This window comes from Coturnix japonica, chromosome 37 (genome assembly GCF_054131305.1).
Source record: "Coturnix japonica strain WE chromosome 37, WE-NBRP24, whole genome shotgun sequence".
NCBI classification, from domain to species: domain Eukaryota; kingdom Metazoa; phylum Chordata; class Aves; order Galliformes; family Phasianidae; genus Coturnix; species Coturnix japonica.
Window position 1 is genome coordinate 844,300 of NC_140699.1, and position 20,277 is coordinate 864,576.

A 20,277-nucleotide genomic window follows, 5' to 3' on the forward strand; every position below is an offset into this window, starting at 1 on the left:
CACGTGGGCGGGAGGGCTGTCCTTCTTGCTGCATAATCAAGTTTCTGCCAGCCTGTTAGACTTCCCCACGTAGATACCACTTGGGAGGTTTCACAGAAGGAATGGATATCTCGCATTCAAACTTGGCTTCTTCAGGCTCAGTCACATCCTCATCACACAGCTCCTTTACTAGATTAATGGATTGCTCTTTAAGAAGGATGGAACAAGAGAAAGCAGATATTTAGAAAGAATGTAAAAAACTCTTACATTATCACCCTACTTATTCACGTCAGCATTACTGCACATGAACACTACACCTATCAGCTCAAAATGCCTTAAAACATCATTAAAAAATAATAGAAAGAAAGGAAAGTTGTTAAGAAGTCAGACAATAAGACTGACAACCTGAAGAGAGCCCAGATCTTCTGATTCCCAGTCCAACATCCAAATCAAACCATGACCTTCCCATCCCAATATCAAACTCCTCGCATTACAAAATGGAATACAGGTTCAATGAAACACGAACATTGATAAATACTTTGGTTAAATACAGCAACTTAGCTCTGAACAACAAGTTTTCTCCTGGTAAAGGTCTCTGTAGCTCAAATGTAATGATTCAACTTAGGAGAAATTCCTTTTCCAGGATGTTCTTGCCCTTATCATTCTAAAAGTGGCAAAGCTGGGGACTGAACTCTTGAGTAGTGTGCTAACTCAAATGTCTCCCTTTTCTTTATCACACTTAACATCATATATATACCCTAACATTGTATATATTAAAAAAAACCCAAAACCTGTGCTCTTCTGAAACAGACAGAGAAAATGAAGAAAAAGTCAAGCTATGTTTTTTATCCCTCAACGTTCAAACACAAATCTGAAGACTAAAGGTAGAAAATCAACCTCCTAAGAAAATAATCTGTTTTACTTAGCAAAAGTAAATCTCAAAAGACAAGCTGGATATTTTGTGGGCACAAAGGTAGGTAGGTAGGAGTTTTTATTTCTGTCAAAGGTCCTGGTGGTGTTTAACTTCTCTGACATTAAAGCAAAGGATGTTAGCTGGTTTATAACATAATTTAAGCAAAATCATCATCAGAAGCATAGTTACCTTTAACTGTAAGATGGGCACGAGATTCTGCCCTTTATGCTACAAATTCGATTTCTGCTGCATCATTGACTTGGACACGTGTGTAAGTCAGCAAGTAGCTCTTTCCTGAAGCAGAGAACCACAGAGTCACTAAGGCTGGAAAAGACCACTAAGGTCATCTAGTCCAACCGCCAGCTCATCCCTACCAAACTGTGCTCTTGAGAGCAAACCCACAACTATACTTGGCTTCCTTGAGCAAAGAGCTCTGAGGCACATGGCCAGGCTGAGCATCACCCATCTGGTTTCACAGCTTCACTGCCTGTTCTCTCATGTCAATGAAACCACTCATTCCCCCACGTCCACATCCCCACCAAAGTGTAATCTACACATGGCTTCTACAAGGACTGACCGAATGCGGCTGCTGTCACCTTCAAAGTACCTGATGCAGAAGGATCACACTCATTGTCAGACAAAACCTCTTTGGAGAGGTGAACTGACTGCCCTGGTCACCCCCACGTTGGAAAGAACTGCACTCATTTCCTACCTGCTCCTGGCAGTGTGGGATGGTGGGATAGCATCACACTTCCCACACTAAGCTTCCCACCTGTCACTTGTTCCACCCTAACCTCAGTCCCAAAACAAAAGGGGAACTCACTTCTGAACTTTCTTCACTTCATTTCAGATGTCCTTTCTGCTTGATCTCCAACCCACAACCCACTCAGGAGAAAGATCTCCCTCTTACACCCTACCATCTTGCCGCATTCTGATGTTGTCATAAGCCTTCAGCTTGTCGTCATCTTTGTACCACTGGCTCTGAACCTCATCGTGTAAAATCTCACAGACAAAAGATGCACTCCCATATTCATTCACTTCCACATCTTCCAGTGGTTTAACAATCTTGATATCTCTAGGTGTGAAACAGTAGAGATTTATTTGTCAGGATATTTCCAGAACTGAGTGCAGCATCTTTTCCTTACACATATTTGCATAGAAAATAAGTAGGATTATGTTTTATTCTAAACCATCATCCATTCCTGAGTCATTTCTCTCTTCAACACAGTCAATGCATTATTACCCTTGAACTTAAAGATAGACTTACTAGCTACAATGGAGCTCCCTGCAAACAGTTTTCACGGAAACCAGAATCTTATTTATTCTAAAACTCTTCAAGCAAAATTAAGGTTAGAAAAACAATAGGATGGAATGAATCTTTAAGGTCATTTAGTTCCAATGCCCCTGCTATAGGCAGGGACACCTCCCTCCAGACCAACTCTTCTTAACAGGATCAAGGCTTCTCTCAAATCATTCTCCTCTAAGCCTGTGCTTGGGATTGCCCTGACCCAGGTGCAGGGCCTTGTACTTGGCCACACTCAAGTTCATGAGGCTGCCAAGGGCCCACCTTTCCAGCCTGTCCAGGTCCCTCTGGGTAGCATCCCTTCCCTCTAGCACATCAACAGCACCGCTCAGCTTGGTGTCATCTGCAAACTTGCTGAGGGTTCATTTGATTCCACTCTCCATGTTGCCTACAAAAATGTTAAATAACACTGGTCCCAACACCACCCTCCACCTGGAGACTGACCTATTGACTGCAACTCTCTGAGTGTGACCATCCACACAGTTCCCTATCCTGCAACTGGTCCATCCATCAAAACCATTTTTCTCCACTTTGGTGACCAGGATGTCATGCAGGACGGGATTAAATGCTCTGCACAAGTCCAAGTAGATGATGTCAGTTGCTCTCCCATTATCCACTGATGCTATTACTCCATCATGAAAGGCCACCAAGTTTGTCAGGCATGGCTTGACCTCGATGAAGCCATATTGCTTACCACCAATCACCTCATCTTTATTTTCCAAACAACAAACCTGTCTGAACCATTGGCTTCTCTGCATGCTCATCATTAGTCTCTCCTTAGCTTGTGTGCCCACAATGTATGGGGAATGTCAGCCACAAATCTTACCTAGGGGACGTCTTTGCTTCAAAATCCCTTGAACATCACACAATCCCTTTTAAATCTCCAGGTCTGCACTTATTTATGTCAGAATCAGACCATATTTCTGTGCTGCTATTTCCCTTTTATTCTGAAGGGCTCGGATACAACTTGGATTAACCTCAGGAGCAGAGTTCCTGCATAAAACAGCCAGTACTGAAACAGCAACCCAACCAGGTTTTAGACTGAGAGAGAAAATGGGAGTTCACCACTTTTGAATAATGAGACTTCTCTTATTTCCCTGGGAAGTAATGCCCCCTTTTTTACTTTGATGGAGCTCTTTCCTATCCTAGAAGGGAAAATATCAAGTCAGATCTCCATGAGTCCTTCCATCTCTGCACTGAGCAAAGGCAGCCTTCAGATCTATGCTTAATTCACCCACTCCCCTAGAATTAATGGAACTGTGCTTACTGGAACATATGCTGAAGCTTAAGCACAGTGCAGTGTTTTCAACATGTAGGAATGGCTATAGAAAATTCAGAAATTCTGAAATTAAAATTTACCGTCACGTCAAGAAAGTTGAAATGTCACTCACATGTTCTTGGTGTGGTGTTTCTGCTATAATTATTTGGACTAATTAAGCTTTTCCCTGACGAAAGCCTAGAAGTATATCACAAGAAGGACCAACTTACCCATGACCTTTTATTTGTCTTACTCAAGCATCTCCTCCTGACCAAAACTGACAATATAATATTCAGCCAGACTACAGGTTTGAGCAGCTGGGTTGTTTCTAGGATCTCCTGCAATCTCAAGCTTGGAACACACACTTGTCTTTTGACTAAGTGTCTTTTACAGTGCAGTAAAACAACAGGTTTTCACATGGCTATTCCTCGTTTACCTTGCTCTGAAATCATTCTCAAACCATGCGGGATCAGTCCAGGGAGAAGGGGAGGAGAGGGGAAGGGAAAGGGGAAGTCCACTGTCCTCTAAAATCAGGCTTCTTAGCCTAAAGCTCAATAGCAAATAGCAGTCCACTTCCCCACATTGCTAGACTCCGAGCATTTAAAGAACATCAGCTTACCTCATTATGAGCTCTAACATAGCCAAGGGAATTCATATATTCAAATATTCTCTTGAGTGATGAGAAATAGTACATGATATGTGGAAGAAGGGTCTGACCACTTGGGAACAATACAAGAATGTTGTCAGGGACTGCAGAGATGCAACCAGGAAGGCCAAAGCCCACCTGGAGTTGAATCTAGCTAAGGAGATAAAGAATAATAAAAAAGGCTTTTTTAAATACGTTAACAGCAAAAGGAAGGCTAGGGAGAATGTGGGCCCCATACTAGGTGAGGGGGGCGCTCTGGTAACAGGGGATGCTGAGAAGGTGGAAATACTGAATGCCTTCTTTGCTTCTGTCTTTAGTGAAAGGGCTCTCCCTCAGGAATCCCGGACCCTGGAGGTTGATGAGAGAGTCTGGGGAATGGGAAATTTCCCTTTAGTCAGGGAAGAGGTGGTCTGTGAGTGCCTAGGAAACATTAAGGTCCATAAATCCATGGGATCTGATGGGGTGCAACCGCAGGTGCTGAGAGAGCTGGCGGAAGTCGTTGCTGAGCCACTCTCTGTAATCTTTCAGAGGTATTGGAGAACTGGGGAGGTGCCTGAAGACTGGAGGACAGCCAGTGTCAGTCCAGTCTTCAAAAAGGGCAAGAAGGAAGACCCGGGTAACTATAGGCCAGTCAGCCTCACCTCTGTCCCAGGGAAGGTGATGGAACAGCTTGTGCTGGATGCAATCTCCAGATAACTGGGTGATAAGGAGGTTATCATGAGTACTCAGCATGGGTTCACCAAGGGTAGGTTGTGCTCGACCAACCTGGTGGCCTTTTATGAAGATGTCACTAGCTAGGTGGACAGGGGGAGGGCGGTAGATGTAGTCTACCTTGATTTCAGTAAGGCTTTTGATACTGTCCCCCATGACATCCTTATAACAAAGCTGAGGAAGTATGGGATAGATGAGTGGACGGTGAAGTGGGTCGAGAATTGGCTGACTGGCAGAGTGCAGAGGGTTGTCGTTGGCGGTGCGGTGTCTGGCTGGAGGCCTATAACTAGCGGTGTCCCCCAGGGGTCTGTACTGGGTCCGGTCTTGTTCAACATCTTCATCAACGACCTTGATGAAGGGATAGTGACCACCCTCAGCAAGTTTGTGATGACACGAAGTTGGGAGGATTGGCTGACACACCTGAAGGCTGTGCTGCCATTCAGTGAGACCTGGACAGGCTGGAGAGCTGGGCAGTAAGAAACCGGATGAGGTTTAACAAAAGCAAGTGTAGAGTCTTGCACCTGGGTAGAAATAATTGCATGCACCAGTACAGGCTGGGGGAAGAGCTGCTGGAGAGGAGCTCTGCTGAGAGGGACCTGGGCGTCCTGGTGGACGACAGATTGACCATGAGCCAGCAGTGTGCCCTTGTAGCCAAGAAGGCCAATGGCATCCTGGGGTGTATTAAAAAGAGCGTGTCCAGCAGGTCGAAGGAGGTGATCCTCCCCCTCTACTCTGCCCTGGTGAGGCCTCATCTGGAATATTGTGTCCAGTTCTGGGCTCCCCAGTACAAAAAAGACAGGGATCTCTTGGAAAAAGTCCAGCGGAGGGCCACTAAGATGGTGAAGGGCCTGGAGCATCTCCCCTATGAGGAGAGACTTAGGGAACTGGGTCTGTTTAGCCTTGAAAAAAGAAGGCTGAGAGGGGACTTGATCCAGGTTTATAAATACCTGAGGTGTGGGAGCCATAGTGGTGAGTCTGGTCTCTTTTCAGTAGTGCGTGGGGATAGGACTAGGGGTAATGGGATGAAAGTACAGCATAGGAAGTTCCGCACAAATGTGTGGAAGAACTTCTTTACAGTGAGGGTGACAGAGCACTGGAACAGGCTGCCCAGGGAGGTGGTGGAGTCTCCTTCTCTGGAGATATTTAAGACCCGCCTGGACGCCTTCCTGTGTGACATGGTGTAGGGAACCTGCTTTGGCAGGGGGGTTGGACTCAATGATCTCTAGAGGTCCCTTCCAGCCCCTACAGTTCTGTGATTCTGTGATTCTGTGAAATATGGAGCATAACTTCAGACTTCTGCTGTTAAACTCTCACTTCTATCATAAACCAGGGTAACAGTTCAATGCCGTTTTAGATGGAGGACTCATATTTTAAACAATTCATCTCATTAAGGCTTGGATTCCCTACTACAATTAGCTAAATTCCAGTTTGGATCATGCTTCACCTTGGATCACTTAGGGCTTCAGCCACATAATGGAACTAACTCAATTTGTCTACAGAGAAGCTGTTTTCTATAGCAACAATAAGCTGTGATTGCAACTGGATGTCGGGAGAGCACAAATCCCGCAGTTATCCTGCACCAACATCCTCTCCTTCCATCAGAACAGCAAGTTTTTAAACCAGACTCATGCAAGCTTGCATGACACACCTTGTGCAAAACTGTTGGCAGCCATCAGGACAGCCAGTTGCTTCCTGTATAGACACTGTTCCATCAGTTTGGGTTTTTTGCCTCGCTAGAACAACAGCCAGTGTCTGAAAACTCCCACAACTGAAGCAACCACGCTGATATACCACAGTCACTGGAGGTGCTCAAGAGCCACGGGTATGTGGCACTGGGGACGTGGTTAGTAAGTCCAGTGAGGGTGGGCAGGGGTTGGGCTCAGCTATCTCAGTGGTCTTTTCCAGCCTTGGGTGCAACTTGTAAGAGGGAATGAAGCAGCAAACTGCCCAGCACTGAGCTGCATTTTTCCGACACTTGGTATCAATGAACTGCTGTATTTCCCTATCTTCTCTGGAACTATTATTCATCTAACCTAACTGAAACAGTAAGCCTGAACCTAGATATAAATCAGGATCATAGTCACCCGTGGTTCCTTCTATATTCAGAAAGACACTCTAGAGGGTAATTCAGTGCATCTAGATATTAAAGTAGTCTATGAAGGTCTATGTATTTTCCAATCTCTGTTGGCCGCAGAAGGATGTGAAGTGCTGCACATGGCCCAACGATCAGCACTGACAATCAGCTGCAAGTTAATATCTGCGGGTTGTTTGGTTTGTTTGCTTGTCTGTTTTATTTCCTACAACCATTCAGTTTGGAGAAAAGATGAGCAACTGCCAATAGAAGTGATAAGTGCACATTTTGGGACACAGAAGCAGAATTTTGTGACAACAGTCAGCCCGGAATATGTTGATGATGAAGTTGTCCTAACAGTGCATGCCAGTGATTTGACAAACCCTGCTCGGTATGACACAGTTTGTCTTTAATTTTTGGTATCTTTGATTCCCAGTTGGCTCTTAGGCAAAAAAAAAAAGCCACCAGATAATGAGATTTACAATGGAGTAACTTAAGTAAGGATGGGAGACTGAAGGTGTTGGGGAAGACATCCAGGCTTTAGCTACAGGGCATGCATGCAGAATCACAAAAGAAAGGCCAGTCAGAGAAATCAGAGCTTCGTCAGAATTAATGGGGTTGTTTCTACATGCTCACCCTATCTGCCAGTGTAAAACCTTCCAGTGAAAAAAAAGAAAGCTACAGATGGGTGGGGAGAATTGTTGGTGAAATTATTTGTGATATTTTTTGCTAATAATATGCTTAAAATCCTGGAGCAAGACTTAAAGTTAAGCAACTCATTCTGTGTAAGTAGACTTACAGAAGGGAACCATAAAGCTTATGGAAGGGAACCACAGCTAAAACAGAGTAGAGACGAATTGCAGGAGCTTGTTTACTTTGCAGAAGTGTGAGCTTTAACCACTGCTGAGCTCCTAGTATAAAAGTCTGAACCAATGCAACAAACCAACCCGTCCATGTGGTACAAAGGAATGTACTGACACCACCAGAACACAAAATTCTATGGCTGAAAATACCCGCAAAAATCATCCAGCCCTTCTCCATTGCTCCAGGACATGCTCAGCTCTTTGTGCTCCAGATATTTCACTAACCTTTTCTGAAACCCACCGTGAAGGCTTCAAAGCCCCTCCAAATGACTTATCCAGTCATCCAACCATTAAAAAGCTTTTCTGTTGTAGAACTTGCATCTTTGTCATTGCAATTGAAGTCCCTTATTTCTGCACAGAGAACAGATTGTTTGCTTCCACTTTCTAAGAGCCTTTTATATATTCAAAGCCTGCTATCATATTATATATGAGCACCTTCAAAGAGCCAACAGAGTCAATGATTTTATTGGAAGCATCAGATTTTATGACTCGCAGGAAGTGATCACCATAACTCACACTCACATCTCCTGCCTGTAGAGGAGATCCTCCTTGCATCTACAAAGATGCAAGAAGAAAAGAGGCAAAGAAGGGGTAAAATAAATCCCATCTTACATTTGGGATGCTTAATTCCAGCCTTGAAGGCTGATTTGCCCACTTAACAGCTGTGCTCTTCAGAAGCAGTTGTTCCACAGTTATTTAGAGAGAAAGACAAGTTTTGTACTTGGTTGTTAACACAAAGAACAGCATAAACATACAAATGAACTCAGCTTTGCAGTGTTGTAATGGCTGATGAGGGAAGCCAAGGATCCTTCCACACTGTCAGCCTTCATTTCCAGAGACATACCTTTGGGGGTGATGGTAATGCTGCTCTTGTCATCTCTGGACTCACACAAGTACTCTCCCTCATCCTCAGCCCGGATCCCTCTTATTGTCAGGGTTTTTCTGACCCCTTCCTCATCAATCTGGAAACGTTTGCTGGGTTTGATCTCAACTGCATTCCTGCGCCACACCACCTTCCCTTTGGCATGGCTCACTTCACAGCTTAAAGTGACACTGCCTCCAATCTCAGCATTAACAGCTTCGAGCTTCTTGGTGAACTTCACTGGGATTTCTAAGATGCAGAGGAAAGAAAAGAACTATCAGAATGCACAAGTTAACAAACGTGTTCTACAAAACCAAATGAAAAACCCCATGAACAGACACACTCAGGGATCATGGCAGGCTGAAAGAAATCCAAAAGATAGAAATCTGGAGATATTATCAGCATGGAATTATATTATCATTCTATTTCTGCAATGTAAGAACAGCGCCTTAAAGAGACTTAAAGACTACCTTCCAGTGTCTCTAATCTTCTACCTAATGAGATGTGTGGTGGTTTTTTGCTGCTATTGTTGGTTGGTTGGGATTGTCTCTTGTTGCTGCTTTTATTGTTCTGTTTTTTAGCATCAGAGTCTAATTTGCCTGACTACCATTAAAAATCTGTACAGATGGAAGAACCCCAGCAGCCACAGTTGTATTTCATGCCACTGGAGACACAGCCAATGGAATCAGAGATCTGGGAATGTGACACATTCAACCTGTTGACATGATCTGCTAGCAACCACTCCCATGCAGTCACAGCCAAAGGGAGCTGGTGGGGTGCATGCCAGCTGCAGATTTCTCCAGTGTGGGTGTCTGAAGGGACACAAACCCCATTCTACATCCTCCTCATCAGCTCTGACATGCTTAGCAGAGTCAGGAAGAGCTGAGGCTCTGAACACAACCTACCAACTGCTTTAGGAAGAGATAGAAACTGGGTGATGACAGTGAAAAGCAAACACCAGAAAAGAACCCATCATAGTCCCTGAGCTCTCAAGTGGCCAGCAGAGGACAAACTTGGATCTCTGGAGGCAAGAAGGTCTTTTCTGGTCTATGCTGGGGATGCTACAGCAGCTGCAACAGCAAATCAAGAGTAAAGGTTGGAACAGCTTGTAGAATAGGCCAATCTTCATCACTTCATCCTCCCATAAGAAAAGAGCAGCTGTAAAAAAGGACACAACTTGCAGGCTTCTACCTCCTTAACTTTCACTTCTAGAATTCTAAAACTAACTGAGAAGTATTAATACGCTGAGTATGGCCTAAGTAAGGCATATTTTCTATTCATTCTACTCCCAATCTCTTGGCCTCTTCATCTTGTACAACACTTTGCCACAGAACTGGGCAGTTCTGGGACACACAGCAGCAGAGGGGATTGTCTTAATCACCTTCCTCCCTATCTCTTTCTCTGCTCTTCAGAACATCCCATGCCTGCTTTCAGCTTCTGCTCACTGACACAGATCAGATGATGAGGTGCGCAAAGATGAACAAAATCTATATAGAAGTTCCTTAGTCAAAAATATTCCACAGCCACATTTTCACCTCGCTACCACTACATTAAAAAGGAGAATCCAATTAGTGGTGTGGGTCATTGATGTTGTTCCAGGGGGAATTGTGGCTGTTCCATGCCCACAGGGTAGAAGACAGACAGTCTTCCTCTAAGCCACATAAACAGCTGCTTAGTGCTCCCAAAGCGAATATCAGCTCTTCTGTTGAAACAAAGTGTCAAATTTAGGCAAGAAAGAACCTAGGAACTGAAGGAACCAAAAGGGTCCTTGAACACGAGTCCCATGGTTGCAAGTCACTATGCAAACATATTGAACCCAAAAGAACATCTGTCCTGCAGGCAACCAAAACCTGAGTTCCTTTTACTTAAGACCCACTGTGAAACATCAAAACACATAAACATGTGATAGTCAAACCACTGGCTGCCTTTTCATGACCCAGAACAGTATTCCTGGCTTCCTGATGGAAGGTTGGGAACATGCAGCCAAAGGGACAGGATCAAAGGCCTCCCTGAAATCTAGAAAGACTACATCACAGAATCACAGAATTGAAAGGCTGCAATCATCCTTTTCCTTCATACACTGAGTCGGTGGCCTTATCATAGAACAAGATTTGATGACCAAGACCGGTTGCACCAGTTCAAGCAACGCAGTTCTGAGATCCTGTGTATGTCAGGCAGATAGAATTGAACAGTGCAGAAATAGTCTCTGACAGCTTTAAGAGCTCCGTTCTGCTTACAAGCTCTCAGTCCAAAAGTATTCGCAGTTTTAAGGAAATGAACACCTGAAGCAGTTGGATCATCTGCCATTTGCCGCATTCTGCTTCTTGGCATCATGATTAGCACAAAGGGTTTTCTGCTGTCCTGCAAAATGGACCAAGTTTCAGTGTACAGCAGAGTTTGTACCAGACTAAAAAGCCAGTTCATTCAATTCATGTGCTCAGGTTGTTATGCACTCCCAAAGGAAAAAGAACTAACTGTTGGATTCTGAAGGCAATCTGTGGGGTCCTACATTACCTCCTGATTCTGGAAGAGGAAATTCTAATAGCAAATGCAGAACTTTGATCTTTGTAGACATGAGAAGAGCTGGCATTTAGGAACATTCATTTCAGGGAAATCAAATGATGTGTCTATATTTTTACTACAGATAGTATAGGGAGCAGCCAGTTGAAGAACCAGATACAAAAAATCCAGCCCATTGGCAAGAAAATACTTCTCCTTAAATTCTGTATGCTATCATGGTACAGAATTAGGCTACAGTGCCACATAGGCCAACCAAGCGTAGAACCAAATCCACAAAATACTGGTAGACAAAGCAGCAAAAACAGGGACAATATTCAGCAGACAGGCCTTTCTACCCACAGCTCAGCATGTTCTGCCATCTGAAAAGCAAGGCCTCTTGTCAAGCTCAGCTATTTCCCTTCTCAGTGTATTCTAGCACCACTGATACCCACTGGTATCCTCCTGTAGAGTGCCATCATATTGTCATCATCCAAAGGAAAAACCCACACAGCAGAGCATACAGCACTACACCCATGCTCCAAATATCCACCTGAAAAAAAAAAAGACAAGCTTACAAACCTGAAGCACCTCAAATGGCTTCCTGACAGACTGTGCTGTCTGCCCTTGCCAAAGCCCACATATAGCCCATTAAAAGCTGGCTCTTTCCCTCAGGAAAAAAAGCCTTATCGTCCCAGAGAAAGCATATAACCCTCATTCAATTGCCCTTCCACTCAGCTTAGAGCACTACTAAAACCAGCATCTTCACCTTAGCTCATCACACTGCTGCAGTTCCTTTTACATGGATCCCGGGTAACTACAGGCCGGTGAGTCTCACCTCTGTGCCTGGGAAGATTATGGAACAGATCCTCCTGGACAACATGCTTGATCACATAAAGAACAAGCATGTGATCCGAGACAGCCAGCATGGCTTCACCAGGGGAAGGTCATGCTTAACTAATCTTGTGGCCTTCTATGATGGAGTGACGGCGTTGGTGGATGAAGGGAAGGCGACCGATGTCATTTACCTGGACCTGAGCAAGGCCTTTGACATGGTCCCCCATCACATCCTCATCTCCAAATTGGAGGGAGGTGGATTTGATGGGTGGACAACTAGATGGATAAGCAATTGGTTGAAAGGCCGCAGACAGAGGGTGGTGGTCAATGGCTCTATGTCCAGGTGGAGGCCGGTAACGAGCGGCGTCCCTCAAGGGTCTGTCTTGGGACCGGTGCTCTTTAACATCTTTATTAATGACATCGATGAGGGAATGGAGTGCACCCTCAGCAAGTTTGCTGATGACACCAAGCTGAGTGGTGCAGTTGATACGGTGGAGGGAACAGATGCCATTCAGAGGGACCTTGACAGGCTGGAAAGCTGGGCTCGGGTGAACCTAATGAGGTTCAACACGGCAAAGTGCAAGGTTTTGCACTTGGGCCGGAAGAACCCCAGGCACCTGTACAGGCTGGGAGGAGTTGTCCTTGAGAGCAGCTCGGCTGAAAAAGACCTAGGGGTCCTGATAGATGAGAAACTTAACATGAGCCAGCAGTGCGCTCTGGCAGCCCAGAAAGCAAATGGGATCCTGGGCTCCATCAGGAGAGGGGTGGTCAGCAGGGATAGGGAGGTGATCGTCCCTCTCTACTCTGCTCTTGTGAGGCCCCATCTGGAGTACTGTGTCCAGGTGTGGAGCCCTCAGTACAAAAAAGATATGGAGATTTTGGAAAGGGTCCAGAGGAGGGCCACAAAGATGATCAGGGGGCTGGAGCACCTCCCCTATGAGGACAGGCTGAGGGAGTTGGGTTTGTTCAGCCTGGAGAAGAGAAGGTTGCGGGGTGACCTCATTGCAGCCTTTCAGTACCTGAAGGGAACTTACTCCCAGGAGGGGAGTAAACTCTTCGAAAGGGCTGATAATAGCAGGACTAGGGGAAATGGTTTTAAGTTGAAGGAGGGAAGATTTAGGTTGGATGTTAGGGGTAAGTTCTTTACTAGAAGGGTGGTTAGGTCCTGGAACAGGCTGCCCAGTGAGGTTGTGGATGCCCCGTCCTTGGAGGTGTTCAAGACCAGGTTGGACGGGGCCCTGGGCAACCTGATCTAGTAAATGTGTATGTTTGGTGGCCCTGCTAGGCAGGGGGGTTGGAACTACATGATCCTTGAGGTCCCTTCCAACCCGGGTAATTCTGTGATTCTGTGATTCTGTGATTATGTGATCTCACTGGCAAAAAAGAAATCAAAGCCGTCACAAGGGATTTAGCACAGTTACGTGTTACTGGCTACGAGAGCTGTCAGCACAGTCACCTGTCAGGCTTTGCTGCTGTTCTCTTTATGTAGAGGCACAACAAAGTTCAGACACCTCACAGTGCAATTCTCACTTTGACTGTAAAGAAAAAGGAAGCTTGAAAAGCAGCGTGTGGAAAACAAAGAAACAAGAATTAGAACAACAGTGGGGCCATGGCACTTGTAGGAATTGCTCCGCCTTTAACAGCAGAGCGATTCAAGAAGTACGAGGGCATCCCAAACCAGACCAGTTTGGACAGATTAACAACTGCAAGTAGTGGGTTCCAAAATTACAGACATGAAATCAAAGCTGGAAAAACTCTTCACATTTTCATCTCTCAATTTTTAGTACATTGTGCATTACAACGGAAACAATTCTTCACATACAACTTGGAAGCTAAAGACAAGTCTGACAAAACAGACTGCACAGAAATGATGGATAATTAACAGAGCAAATTGCTCTTTCAAACACTTAGTAATAGAAAGAGATCTCTGAAGTTGCTGTTCTGTAGAGACCCAAAGCAGTCGCTTGAGGCAGTTCAGGATTAGCCTGACACAAACCAGCCAGCTGTGTGAACTGAGACCAATTGCACTTTTCTAGTCTGTGGCCACTGACAGCTTCTGAGAGCTACCAAGCAATGCAACCTAGCAGAATTCAGAAGGGAAACCAAGAGAGCCTACCTGAGCTCCACTGCCTTGAAATGCTCTGTGGAGAGGGAAGGGAAAGAGGGGAAAACAAACACCGCTCTACATCCCTCTGAGCCAATAGACGCTTTGCCCTGGATTAGCTCTGGTGCTGCATAAGCTGGGCTTCCACAGCATGTGTTCAGGCGGTAATCAAGGCCTGCCTGGAAGAACACAAAAAAGAGAGAGAAACGTTTGCTTTAACAGAGTTTATGTCTTCTGGTCATAACACTTCAGAAGCCTCAGAGGCTTCTTCTCCTGTGTATATTTTCATTCATCTTATATTTTGCTTTCATTCAATGTGACCTCTCTAGGCAAATATTGTCTAACACCATGAGCATCACATAAATGTGCAGATCTCAAGCTGCTCACTTATCTAGTACCCTTGGCATGATGCTTTATTTTCCTCAGCTGATCATCTAGATTGTGCCTGTTGATTGTGCAACAACAGCCTGTTGGTCTCGATTACCTGTGAGAGGCTCTAAATTTGGCCAGGAAAAATCATTTGAGGATAAGTAATTATCTGGGACTCTGTAAGGCAGTCTTCCCATGCTTTCATAACAGCAGAGATACACACACACACAAACTCGTGGAACCCCACTGCTTTGCACAATCCTGTGCACACTCACATGTGTCATGCACTGATTTCCCAGCCAGTCCTCGTAGGGTCTCTTACTTAGGACGGGAGTGTAGGGGAGCAGCCAGAAGCTGTTTGCATTCCCTGCTGTCTGCTGGGCAGCTTTGCTGGAGATGCTTGGGTTGCTTTGTTTTTCCTTGGGAGGTGGGAAGGAGCTTTGGGTTGGAGGCACATCCCGTGCCAGAGCATCCCAATGGCACGTGTGGGGCACTGATCTGCAGCAGATGAAGGGGAGGAGGTCCCAGCACAGCTCTGCACCATGCTCTGCCACACTGGGCAGCTTGTTCCTGGCTCAGCAGCGTCATCAGACAAGAAGCAGGGAAGGAAATCAAGGATGGGGGGTACCATCAAACGCAGTTAGTGCATGCCTGTGCAAGACAAACAGACCCAGAGCTTGCAGGTTGTTCCTGCTTTTGTAGCATTTGTGTGCTGTAGCTGAGCAAAAGGTTCTGCTGCTTGAATCTTCTTCTGCAAGAGCTGAGTACCGGTAAATGTCTGCGGGGATGTACTCGGTGTGCATGTCTGAAGCCATTTGAGAACCTAGTCGTTCTTGCTGCAGGACCCCTGTCTTCTGTTAAAAGCTGAACGGTCCCCAGAGCACCTGTTTCCATCAGCTACCACCATCCAAAGCAGCCAGCCTTCTTACAGTCACCTGGCCCAAACATCCCTTTTGCTCTACACTTGATTCATGCAAGAGATGGGAGCTTGGCACGCAGACCATCCTTCCAACACCCCATCCCAGCAGCAAGGGATCACAGCGCTGGCACAGCTGAAACAAAAAGGGTGTGCGAGTTTCCTGTTAGCACTCAGTGTGAACAAATCTACCACTGAGCAACACCGTGAGCCCCCACTCACCTCAGCACAGGTCAACCTGTAACCCCAGCCTTCCCCTATCCATGTGCAAACGCACACCCATTCACCACCCTGCCTGCTTTGCACACCCCCATGCACGCACTGCATCGTGTGCCCTCCTTTGCATTCACAGACGTGTGCAAACCATCCCTGGGAACACCTACGTGCCTACACCTTCCACAAACACCCCTTTGTGTGCACCTGTGTGCAACCCAACTCCTCAGCACACGCATGCGTTTGTTCCACCCTGTCCACGCACTCACCACGTGCCCTCCAGCACCCAAGGATTGCAGAGATGCTCCAGACTGTGCCAGAAATGGAATCTCAGAGTGCTGGGACATTATTGATCACTAAGGAAAACACTTGGAAGCATATTCAATCTGCAGAAGCTGTAATTACTGGGCACAGTTAGCTTTCCTATGGCTCAGCTGGAGGAGGCGGGTGCTCTCATACATCTGAGACACTCGCACAATGTTGGGATCATTCTGATGGAAACTATGTCTTCAGATATCATGGTTAAAACCATCCAAGATGATCATGCAGAGCCTTAGCTCTTGAGCAGCACTTCTTCCCCACCCTTCACTACTCCAAGCAGCTCCAACAAACTTCTCAGAAGAAATCCAGGCCAGCAGAGACCTGGCAGACCAGAACCAAGTGCAGTTTGTGGGACGGCAGTGCCAACTCCTTGCTTCCACCCTGCTCCAGCAGGTTAAGGAGTCTGAGCCTCACTGGCCTTTGACAGCTCAAGACTTTCAGCACCTCATGCCAACATTTCTCACTAAGATACACCTCAGGCATTGAATTCTCTTCTCACTACCTCCTCCCAGTCCTCCCGTAACAACAGAAACCATTCAGATTCTACAGCAAACTACAGCATCTACCCTGCAAGAGCACACTGAACCACCTGCAACAATGAAACATGGTTTTGGAGAGTGGGTATGAAAACACACCTTTAGACAGCTGTCTCCCTGTAGCCAAAAGGAAACCAAGCAGCCAAAGAAGAGTCCAGCCTGAAACATGCCCATGCTACTAGCCCAGGTTTTTCACAGTCAATGCAGAATCCATCCTATTCTTGAGGTAACAAATGACCAGTGAGTCTCCCGTTGCTCCACCCCTTCTCCTTCAAAGCCCAAAAAAGAAAGAAAAAACAAGCAGAAGAAACCCAGACGTACCTTTCCACACACAGAGCAGAAAGTGGAACAGCAGTTGTCTCCTTCCTGAGACATGGTGGGGAGCATCCAAGAGGAAGCCCAAGTTCTTTGCTTCTCTCCACAGGGACTTCAAGCACTCTTGGCAAGAGCTGCTTTTGTTCTTTCTTCAATTGCTTCCATCACCAGAATCTCCTTTGGAAAAGGAACCCGAATGAAAGAATCAGCAAATGAAAAAGAATGAGCAATAGCCACTTTACCAGCTTTCTTCTGACACTCAATTTAGACTCTTGACTCAGGCAAGGTCTTAAAATCAGCTGGTTACAAGAACTGTCCCAAAATATATCCAGCTTCTGTACAGCTGCCATTCTTTCTGACAGCGAGTGTAATCACAGAATCATAGAATGGCCCGGGTTGGAAGGGACCTCAAGGATCATGAAGATCAATCACCTCCCTGTCCCTGCTGGCCATCCCCTCTTCTGATGGAGCCCAGGGGACCATTTGCTCTCTGAGCTGCAAGAGCACGCTGATGGCTCACGTTCTGTTTTTCATCCACCAGGACCCCCAGGTCCTTCTCTGCGGGGCTTCTCTTAAGGACTGCTCCTCCCAGTCTGTAGAAATGCCTGGGATTCCTCCAGCCCAAGTGCAAAACCTTGCACTTTGCTGTGTTGAACCTCATTAGATTCACGTAGGCCAACCTCTCGGTTGAGCTCCCTCTGAATGGCATCCCTTCCTTCCACTGCGTCAGCCGCACCACTCAGCAAACAGCAGAGGGTGCACTCCATTGCATCATTGGTGTCTCTGATAACCATGTAAAAAAGCACTGGTCCCAAGACAGACTCCTGGATGACACCACTTGTTATCGGCCTCCACCGGGACATCAAACCATGAATCACCACCCTCTGTCCTCTACAAAACCTCTTTGTCTTCTACTCCTGCTGCAGCTGCAATGGCTGCACCAGCATGACTCACGTTTGACAGTCCTCCAGCTCTGGCCTAGCCATGCACAGCAGCAGTCCGTCTCCCTCCCAGCTCACTCACCAGTGTGCTGCTGTGCCCCAAATTCAGTGCAGCAGCATTGAGAGCAGGCAGCACCCATCACCCTCTTCTAACTCTCTCTGCCAGCTGCGATGAGGACTGACACAGCACGCCCACCCCAGCCCAGCTTTTCTGCTAAGACACCTCCCAGCAACCACCCAGCACCAATCCCAGTTGCTGCAAGCTGTCTGAGAGCCTGCTGGAGTGCACTGACAATAACTTTGTGGGCCAAGCATTAAGCACACCAAGCAGAAGGGAAGCATTACTGGACATGGTGCACAGCAGGGGTTAAGACTGGAGGTGGTCAGGGCTGTAGTGACCATGCCCTCCTAGAGTTCCTCATCTCAAGGAATGCGGGCCTGGCAAAAAACAAAGTCAGGACCCTGAGCTTCAGGAGAGTCAGCTGCAGGCTGTTCAAAGAATTCTTGCATGAGAGACACTGGAAAACTGTTTTTAGGGGTAAAGGAATGGAAAAGAGATGGTAACTTTCTCAGAAAACCTTTCTCAGAGCTGGAGCTTTGAGCTCCATCCCGACCACACGAAACACAGCAGAGGAGGCAGGAAAGCAGCATGGCTGAACCTGCTGGTTACAGGGAGCAACAAGAAGGAAATGGAGAAACAGCGGAAATGGAGACATGCAGCCTGGTCGCTTTGGTGGCCTTCTACAGTGGAGTGACAGCATCAGTAGGGAAAGGAAAAGCAACTGACATCACTCAGCCAGACTTTTGCAAGGCCTTCGATGTTGAGCAAGTTTCCTGTTAGAACTCAGTGTGAACAAATCTACCACTGAGCAACACCCTGAGCCCCCACTCACCTCAGCAGAGGTCAGCCTGCACCCCAGCCTTCCGCCTATTCTGCTCCATTGATGGAAGCACACCGGGCATCATTGCTACTCACCCGACCAATGATGATAGGGGCAGAAAAGGGAATTCCTCTTTACCTTTCAGATGAAAAATTGATGACTGTGTGGAATCTTCCCAGTACAGCTGCGGGGCCTTCCTTTACTTGTATCCTGCTGCTCCGTGTCACAGTGGGAGAGCTGCTCTGGCCTCTCCTCTCAGCCTGTGCCTCCTGCAGTGTGAGCAGCTTTGTGGATAGAGGAGACACCCACACAGACTTGGGCCTGGATAGAGAACTGTGCCCTACAACATAGGTACATTTACATCATGCTCTTTTCCTTGTGTGTGAGCAATCCTTGCTCTTTTCAGATGGTACTATGAGCGTGTGACACCCCAAACACATATTTAGCATCTGTCCATATCATTAAGGCTCTCGTCAAGGCAGTTATTTCAGCCTTCTGAGGGGTAGTCCCCACGGCTGATGGTTGTGCTTCCATTCCCTGCTCAGTAGCAGTTACTGCATGTCCTGCCTTACAGCCTCCTTGTCTCACAAAACTGCAGCTGCTGGTAAACCAGGCGTCTTCTGCATCTTCTAAGGGTTCGTCCTTCAGCTCCGACCAACTGGATGTAATGTGCAGCATCAGTTGTTTCAAAGCAGTCATGTCATCCTGGTTCTCCACCAGGGGAGTTCCGCTAAGGAAAGATACTGGGTTGGCAATAGTAGTTACAATTATTTCTATATCACCCTGCTCTACCAGGATGGCCTGGTATTTCGGGAATCTTTGGGGTGAAAGCCAATGTCCCCCTTTTGCCTCCAATACAGTAAACACTGCATGAGATATTAAAACTGGTATCCTTTGGCCCAGTGTAGATTGATGGGCTTCTTGAATATTGAGCACCAGTGCACCCTGGATATCCCTTACTCACTTCAAGCTGTTTCAAGTTTACCATCAGTCCGTAGCTGTGTATCCATGGTCGGCACCCTCCTGTCATTCCTGGCAACGTATGGAGTTCCTTGGCAGTTTGCAGCTCAGGGGTTGAGCAGATGGCTTCTTTCTTGGCAGTCCTTAAGGTTCAAAGTCCAGCTGTCATCTCCTATCCCAAATACGTCACTTGCTGCTGAGTTAGTTGTGCTTTCTGTCAACCAAGAAACTCAGCAAACTCTCAGTCTATTGTACACAGTCCTTTTGTTGCTGTGGCACCCACGTGCTCCAGTAAAGTTCCACCCTAGGATGGAGGATCCCAGGTCTCAGGCTCACGAGTTGACCAGTTCTCAACAATCATTCAGCTGTTCTCACAACCCTGGGTAACACTGTCCAGGTTCACTGAGTCTCTTCTTACTCTGTTAGGGAGAACAGATACACACAAATACTGGTATGCTATCATGAGGAATTCAGTAGGTTACATTTAATATAGAAGCATGTTACAATCAAAAGCACGCTTAAATAAAAGCATACCCTTTTCTTTCACTCAAAATAATAGACCAGAAAAAAATAAAAACAAAACCCTCATCATGAATGTTAAAGAAATTATCTACTAGATCTCGATGGGAAGTAGAAGCACATGCTAGATTTAGGAGCACAGCACTTGTCTCATTATCTGAATGCATCTCAAGGCATGATCCTTGTGAAACTGTGAGAACTTCTATCATTAATAGACGAGTACCGTGCCCTGATAGATGGTTAAACTGCTTGCAGTGCACTGT